Raw genomic sequence first — 9,237 nt, forward strand, 5'->3', positions numbered from 1 at the left:
AGCTGAGCGTGAAAAGCTCCTTTGCCCAGAGGGGTTTTCAGAACAGGGCACACGGGCTGAGGGTCTTCATGGATCTGAGGGTCTGTGGGACCAGCCGACCGGGACACAGGCCCACGCCAAATGGGGTGGTAAAGGAAGAATTTTGCCCCATTTAGCTGGGACCGTGAAGTCTAGACCTCACACAGAAACACCGTTCACGACCCCTCACTCTGAATGGCCTTCTTTTCAAAGCCACATGAAGGCTTAAGTCATGTGTGGAAACAACCTGTGAACTTACTGCCTTTTCGGGAAAAAATTCTTTAAGTTTCGCAAGTTTGACTACGAGTGTAAACGTTTAGACACTTTCAGGAACAAGCTGTGGGACTGATGGGAAGTGTCTTTTATAGTTAGATAGAAATGGTAATCTATTGTTTACTTTCTTAAACTACAGAAACAGAAAGAAATGTCCATCAATCAATCGTGCCAGTGGAAATACTGTATCTTCTTTCTACTCTATTTTAGATATAATAAAATTAATAGTATTTTTTCATATAATGAGATTTCCTGCTAGCTCAGATGGTAAAGAATCTGCCCTCAGTGCAGGAGACCAGGGTTCGATCCCTGGGTCAGGGAAATCCCCTGGAGAAGGGAATGGCAATGCACTCCAGTATTCTTGCTTGGGGAATTCCATGGACAGAAGACTCTTACTTGCTACAGTCCATGGGATTGCAAAGTCAGACAGGGCTGACTAACACTTTATTAGTATAACACTCATGTTAATTAATATACATGACAATTCCCCTAAAAAATGGCAATCAAAGTGGATCAGGCCAAAAGTATGGGTAACAGGTGTTATGCAAATGTGATACGGGTGCCTGACTCCTGAGAAAAATAGTATGGTGGCCCAGTGCTTAGGACTTCTTCACTCTTACTGCCTCTGGCTCAGGCTCAATCTCTGGTCTGGGAACTAAGACCTAGGTCCTAGGGTTTTCAGCCTAGGTTCATGGTTCAAAAAGAAAAAGGAAGAAAGAAAAATAGTCTGCAATAAATGTCTTATCTTTTGGTTTTCAGCATTTTATGTTTTGTGATTGATTACATAGTTTTCTCATTTCGAAAGAAACTCGGATGTGAGGTGCCTGTGATATTGAGACTTTTAGGAAATATATATTATATTTTCGGCCTTCATCCACAGTTCCTGGCTCACAGATTCATGAATTGTTGCAATTTTCTGATTGATAGCAGATATGGCAGCTTCTTTGTTCACACATTTGCTTTGTTCTCAGTCCCTGAAAACACTTCAGGGCCACACTGGACCTGGGGGTCACATTTTGTATTTGGGGGCCATATCTGTGCTGTATTCAATGACACCATTGTTTTGCCTAAGGAGGCATCTGAACGCTTGAGTCAATGTCAGGCTCCACAGAACCCAGGACCGGCCCTGCCCAGGGTCCAGGTGAACAAGCGGGGACGGGCTCTCCCCCTCGCTCCTCGGCTGTTGCGGGAACATTGCTGGAGAAGCAGGCGCTGGAGAAGGCCGGGATCCGAGGGCCGTGCGGCACACCTCACAGCGGCCGGCGTCTAGCAAAGGCCAAGCTGGGACGGTCAAGGAACAAGAAACAAGCGTGTTGCTGAGGACGTGGGGTAAAGGGCCGCTTGGGCACTGCTGGTGGGAATTGAATTGGTGCGGCCACTGTGGGAACGCTCTGCAGGTTCCTCAAAACTGAAATAGAACCTCAAGCACTTTCACTTTTGGGCCTTTAAAGAAAATGAAAACAGCAATTTGAAAAGATATATGCACTGCATGTTCTTGGAAGTGTTATGTACAGTAGCAAAGACATGGAAACAACATCCATATCCAATGATGAATGAATGAATAAAGAAACTGTGGTGTGTGCATACACGTGATTATCCTTCAGCTATAAAAGAGAAGGAAATCCTGCTTTTACAATACATTTATAGGCCAGGGCATTAGGGTAATGAAATATGTTAGACAGGAAAGAAAAGTACTGTATGATCTCACAGGCAGGAAGAACTGGAAAAAATAAAATAAAGTCATAGATGTAGGGTAAGGGAGTTAGAGAAGGCGAGGTTCAGAAAAAGATCGAGGTCAGCACTTTACAAGAACAGATCACCTTTAATGAGGCGAGAAGGGGCAGCAGTCAGAGTAGTGAGCTGCTGCACTAACCCAAGAAAAGAGTAAGTATATATAAGCATAGATGTGGAAATCTACTGTCTTAAGGGGACCTGTTTTTCCCTAAGGTTGTTCGGAGTAGTTATCTCTCAAATGGCTGGGGCAAGTCTTTTTTCTTCAGGTGAGAGAGTTCTCTGTTTTGCATAGAATGGTGGGGAGGACCTGGAGGGGAGTTTTAACTCCAGGCTATTTTGAGCCATGTAACCTCCCCTCATTTTAGACCCTAAGGAATATATATAAAAGCAGAAAGAGATGTGGGCAACATTAATGTTCAGGGTTTCTTTGAACTGATAAATGAGGGTCAGGGGTTTGTGGTCTGGGAGGAAGGAAGTCTAAGGCCCGTAGTGTTGATTTTCTATTCTAGCCATCAGGGTCTCAAGCCAAAGAAGAGTTTTGACTTGGTCTTGAGAGATGCCCCAAATCCGTTCTTGGAGAAGCCTTTGAAAGAGATTGAAGAGACAGTGTCCAAATAAGAGGAATAAAATGATAAGTACCAATGGTCCCAAAAAAGAGAGCAACAAAAGGAAGGCCTGTTGGAACAGGTTTTGGGGAGTGTAACGGTTTTGTAACTCTTGTCTATGGTGTTCAATTTTGTCTCTAAGTTCCTTGACTCTGCCCTGGACTATGCCTGTTTCATTAGCAAAATAGCAGCAGTTCTCTCCTAGGAAAAGGCAGGTCCCTCCGTTTTTTGAGGTGAGAAGGTCCAGGACTTACCTATTTTGTAGGGCCACAGAAGCTAATGAGTTAATTTGTCTTTGGACTGAAACAAAGGACTCCACTATCTACTCCATATCCTCATTAAGTTCTTGGGACAGCTTGTAGTAAAAATGGGCCAAGGTTGAGATGCCTGCAATCCCGGGGTCTAGGGCTGCTGCTGTGCCGGTTCCAATCAGGAGGGGGGCTATGACAGCTCATCTTTTTCTGTGGGAAAGTTCCCCTTGGGGGTAGGCTATTGGTTCTACCTCTTCTTCTTTGGGGAATGTTAGACCTGGGGTCAGGAAAACCAAGATGCAAGGTCCAGGGGGGTCTAAGGGGAGGCATGAATATGCATAGGTCCCGCAGAAAATGAAGATTCCTGGGTTGGTGAAATTATTTGTGCTGTTCCAGAGAACCCAAGCGGAACAGAAGGAGGGAGTGGAGTTTGAAAGACCAGTGTAGTTGGGACTAGAGTAGTTAATGCAGGTTAGGTTTGAAGAGGCTGAGAGTGGGACATTGTCAGAGACTGGCCCATGAGTTGTGTAGTTTTCTGTTGGGAAGAGGAAGTATAGTTGCCCTGTGACAGCCAGGTTGAGGGTAAGGGAATGGCTCTGTGTGGTGAGGGAGACAGTGACATGCATATCCAACACTGGGATGCTTGCTGTGTGCACTGGAAGCATTGGAAGGAAGAGTTGAGAAGGCGGGTAAGGTGTTGGTTGCCAGAGGGAGGTTCTAGGAGAGGCTGAAATTGAGAAAGGAGGTCTAGGTGTTTATAAAGCTCAGGGGTTGCCTGTAACCGGGAAATTATGTTCTTTATAACTTGTTCTTGTTTCTTTTCCCGATATTGATCTAGTACCCCCTGCTGTCTGAGTACCACCCCACCCCCCCATTGGGTAATGGGGTAGAAACATGTGTTTCTTCCATTTGGCTTAGGGAAGGTGCTCACAAAACTCCCTCTCTTTTGTACTTTAACAGTGAGTAGGGGTTTGAACTTCCCGCCCCTGAGGTTCATGGTGCATGGTCTTGAAGTTGTATTATAACATGAGGAATGAACATAAAAATAAATGTCTGAGCAGGGGCAGGGAGTGGCCAGAAGGCTGGGGAGGGCAGCAAGGATAAGGAACAGGGGAGTCATGGGGCTGTTAGCTAGGCAGTGCAGAGGAAATAACGCCCTAGGAGTAGAACACAGCTAGCAATGTAGGCGATACCCACAGAAAGACGAAGGATAGGTGGCCAGTCCTGAGGGGAGACAGTTACTAGGCCTATAGCAAGGACTAAGGTTAAGAGTGAAGTTATGGTTAGAGACACGGGGAGAGGCCAGTCAGGGTGAGGGGCGGAAGGCCCCAAGTTGGTGGTTGCTTGAATCTGAGGAGGAACAGTGTTCATTAGGATGAAGAATGATGTAGAGAATGAAAGTAAAGAAATCAGTTTCATCTGGAGTCAGGTTGTAGAAGGTTCCCTGAAGCCACAGTTGAGATACCAGTGGTCAGGTTTTTGCAGGAGGTTCCTGTTGGGGTGCTGGTCCAGAGGTCTTGTAGTAGTTGGATCAGGAACAGTTGTAGGTTGAAGAGTGTCCAGGTCATTCAGTGTCTTCTTCGATGGTTGACAGAGGTTGTTGCCAGGTGATTTTTAAGAAGGTGGGCCCTGTGAGGGAGACCTGATAAGGGTCAGTTAAGGAGGGAAGCACAGGATTGGAGGTGACCCATTTTAGGAGAGAGAGGTGTACCCAGGAGGTGACCTTCTCGACTTTAGCTGCAGTCGGGGTAAGGAAGATAATTTTGAATCAGTTCAGTTCAGTTGCTCAGTCATGTCCGACTCTTTGCAACCCCATGAACCGCAGGACACCAGGCTTCCCTGTCCATCACCAACTCCCGGAGTCTACCCAACCCATGTCCATTGAGTCGGTGATGCCATCCAACCATCTCATCCTCTTTCATCCCCTTCTCTTCCTGCCCTCAATCTTTCCCAGCATCAGGGTCTGTTCAAATGAGTCAGCTCTTCGCATCAGGTGGCCAAAGTATTGGAGTTTCAGCTTCAACATCAGTCCTTCCAATGAACACCCAGGACTGATCTCCTTTAGGATGGACTGGTTGGATCTCTTTGTGGTCCAAGGGACTCTCAAGAGTCTTCTCCAACACCGTAGTTAAAAAAGCATCAATTCTTCGGCACTCAGCTTTCTTTATAGTCGAACTCTCACATCCATACATGACTACTGGAAAAGCCATAGCCTTGACTAGACAGACCTTTGTTGACAAATGATGTCTCTGCTTTTTATTATGCTGTCTAGGTTGGTCATAAATTTCCTTCCAAGGAGTAAGCATCTTTTAATTTCATGGCTGCAATCACCATCTGCAGTGATTTTGGAGCCCAGAAAAATAAAGTCAGCCACTGTTTCCACTGTTTCCTCATCTATTTGCCATGAAGTGATGGGATCATGATCTTAGTTTTCTGAATGTTGAGCTTTAAGCCAACTTTTTCATTCTCCTCTTTCACTTTCATCAAGAGGCTTTTTAGTTCCTCTTCACTTTCTGCCATAACGGTGGTGTCATCTGCATATCTAAGGTTATTGATATTTCTCCCAGCAATATTCATTCCAGTTGTGCTTCCTCCGGCCCAGTGTTTCTCATGATGTACTCTGCATACAAGTTAAATAAGCAGGGTGACAATATACAGCCTTAACGTACTCCTTTCCCGATTTGGAACCAGTCTGTTGTTCCACGTCCAGTTCTAATTGTTGCTTCCTGACCTGCATACAGGTTTCTCAAGAGGCAGGTCAGGTGGTCTGGTATTCCCATCTCTTTCAGAATTTTCCATAGTTTATTATGATCCACACAAACAAAGGCTTTGGAATAGTCAATAAAGCAGAAGTAGATGTTTTTCTGGAATTCTCTTGCTTTCTCAATGATCCATGGATATTAGCAATTTGATTTCTTTTTTCTCTGTCTTTTCTAAAACCAGCTTGAACATCTGGAAGTTCACAGTTCACGTATTGCTGAAGCCTGGCTTGGAGAATTTTGTGCATTATTTTACTAGTGTGTGAGATGAGTGCAACTGTGTAGTACTTTGAGCATTCTTTGGCATTACCTTTCTTTGGGATTGGAATGAAAACTGACCTTTTCCAGTCCTGTGGCCACTGCTGAGTTTTCCAGATTTGCTGGCATATTGAGTGCAGCACTTCCACAGCATCATCTTTCAGGATTTGAAATAGCTCAACTGGAATTCCATCACCTTCACTAGCTTTGTTTGTAGTGATGCTTCCTAAGGCCCACTTGACTTTGCATTCCAGGATGTCTGGCTCTAGGTGAGTGATCACACCATCATGATTTTCTGGGTCAGTTTTGTGTATTCTTGCCACCTCTTCTTAATATCTTCTGCTTTTGTTAGGTCCCTATCATTTCTGTCCTTTATTGAGCCCATCTTTGCATGAAATGTTCCCTTAGTATCTCTAATTATCTTGAAGAGATGTCTAGTCTTTCCCACTGTATTGTTTTCCTCTATTTCTTGGCAATGATCACTGAGGAAGGCTTTCTTATCTCTCCTTGCTATTCTTTGGAACTCTGCATTCAAATGGGTATATCTTTCCTTTTCTCCTTTGCTTTTTGCTTCCCTTCTTTTTATAGCTATTTCTAAGGCCTCCTCAGACAGCCATTTTGCTTTTTTGCATTTTTCTTTTTCTTGGGGATGGTCTTGATTCCTGTCTCCTGTACAATGTCATGAACCTCTGTCCATAGTTCATCAGGCACTCTGTCTGTCAGATCTAGTCCCTTAAATCTATTTCTCACTTCCACTGTATAGTCATAAGGGGTTTGATTTAGGTCATACCTGAATGGTCTAGTGGTTTTCTCCACTTTCTTCAATTTCAGTCTGAATTTGGCAATAAGGAGTTCATGATCTGAGCCACAGTCAGCTCCTGGTCTTGTTTTTGTTGACTGTATAGAGCTTCTCCATCTTTGGCTGCAAAGAATATAATCAATCTGATTTCGGTGTTGATCATCTGGTGATGTCCATGTGTAGAATCTTCTCTTGTGTTGTTGGAAGAGGGTGTTTGCTATGACGTGCATTCTCTAGGCAAAACTCTATTAGCCTTTGTCCTGCTTCATTCTGTACTCCAAGGCCAAATTTGCCTGTTACTCCAGGTATCTCTTGACTTCCTACTTTTGCATTTCAGTCCCCTATGATGAAAAGAACATCGTTTTTGGGTGTTAGTTCTAGAAGGTCTTGTAGGTCTTCATAGAACTGTTCAACTTCGTTTCTTCAGCGTTACTGGTCAGAGCATAGACTTGGATTGCCGTGATATTGAATGGTTCACCTTGGAAATGAACAGAGATCATTCTGTCCTTTTTGAGATTGCATCCAAGTACTGCATTTCAGACTCTTTTGTTGACTGTGATGGCTACTCCATTTCTTCTAAGGGATTCTTGCCCACAGTAGTAGATATAATGGTCATCTGAGTTAAATTCACCTATTCTGGTCCATTTTATTTAGCTGATTCCAAAAATGTTGATGTTCACTCTTGCCATCTCCTGTTTGATTACTTCCAACTTACCTTGATTCATGGACCTAACATCCAGGTTCCTATGCAATATCATTCTTTACAGCATTGGACTGTACTTCCATCACCAGCCACATCCACAACTGGGTGCTGTTTTTGCTTTGCCTCTGGCTCTTCATTCTTCCTGGAGTTATTTCTCCACTGATCTCCAGTAGCATATTGGGCACCTACCAACCTGGGGAGTTCATCTTTCAGTGTCCTATCTTTTTGCCTTTTCATACTGTTCATGGGGTTCTCAAGGCAACACTGAAGCAGTTTGCCATTCCCTTCTCCAGTGGACCACGTTTTGTCAGAACTTTCCACCATGACCCATCCGTCTTGGGTGGCCCTACATGGCATGGCTCATAGTTTCACTGAGTTAGACAAGGCTGTGGTTCATGTGATTGGATTGGTTAGTTATCTCCCACTGAAATGTGAAACTGAGTTCTGTTCCTGGAACCGAAGAATGAATTCTGCAAATTCAAAAATACTCCCATGGGCAAAGATTATTTTAAAAGATAGAGATGCAAAGTTCTCAGCATAGGCAATGAGAGGGTGTGACATAACCACAAAGATGGGAATAACAGCAGATGTGTGTCTTTATTAGAATTGATCTGTTCTCTTTGGTTGGCTGGGGGCCAGAGCTGTGTGATTTCTGACCAATCAGTTTCAATGTCCACATACCCAGCGTGTCATTTTTATGCCTTTCTTGGATCCTCCAGTTTCTCAGTATCTCCAGACATTGCGCTGCCATCTGTTAACCCTTTCTCAAGACCCCACATCATTGTTTAGGGACCAAATGCATGTTTAAGTGGTAATGCCCATCCTAATAGCAAACAAAATAACCCAAACAATTGAGCGGGGGACATGAAGCAACCATTTTTACATTCCAAAAGAGTTACAACTTCCTGTCAGTGAAAAGTGTATATATCACACTTTTTAAAAGATTTATTCATTTATTTACTTATTTTTGGCTGTGCTGGGTCATAGTTTCAGACAGCAGGGTCTACACTCCAATTGTGGTGTTCCCATTGCAGTGGCTTCTCTTGTTGTGGGGAACAGACTCTAGGCCCACAGGCTTCAATAGCTGCAACTGTGGGCTCAGTAGTTGTGGCTCATGGACTTGGTTGCTCAAGGACGTGTGGAATCTTCCCAGACCAGGGATCAAACCACTATCCCCTGCATTGGCAGGTTCATTCTTAACCACTGGACCTCCAGGGAAGTCCCATGCATAGAGTTTTAAAAAACAAATCAATAGTAATATTTTATCGAGGTGGTATTCACATGACATGGAAGTTCTAATGATAGTTCTGGATATGTAAACTTTTAGAAGACAAGATAAGGAGAAAACTAAATGATGTTGGATGATAAAGTAATGTGGACCTGGAGCCTCCCTCTTGTGGGAGAGAGAGGAAGTGCTGTTGACAGTTCTAGACCCCAGGACAGTGGGAGGAGGACTGCGGAGATGACTCGGCCCCACCAGCGTGGGCACCAGACAGACACCCAGGAAAAGGCCTTCTCTGGTGAGAATGAAGTGTGAGTTTTTGCAGAATGATACCTAGTATCTGATTGAAGCTATTTCCTGTCCTCAAGGACCATTTTTTCCTGCTATCCCCAATACATACACAAAATACAATTGTGTGTAGTGCTGGGGAAATGAAGAAAGATATCTATCAGAAAGAAAACACTTAAAAACATTCCCAAGATGGTAACGATAACCCTACATGCGAGACAGCAAAAGAGACATAGATGTATAGAACAGTCTTTTGGACTCTGTGGGAGAAGGCGAGGGTGGATGATCTGAGAGAATAGCATTGAAACATGTATATTATCATATGTG

Source organism: Odocoileus virginianus, chromosome 20 (assembly GCF_023699985.2).
Source record: "Odocoileus virginianus isolate 20LAN1187 ecotype Illinois chromosome 20, Ovbor_1.2, whole genome shotgun sequence".
NCBI lineage: Eukaryota > Metazoa > Chordata > Mammalia > Artiodactyla > Cervidae > Odocoileus > Odocoileus virginianus.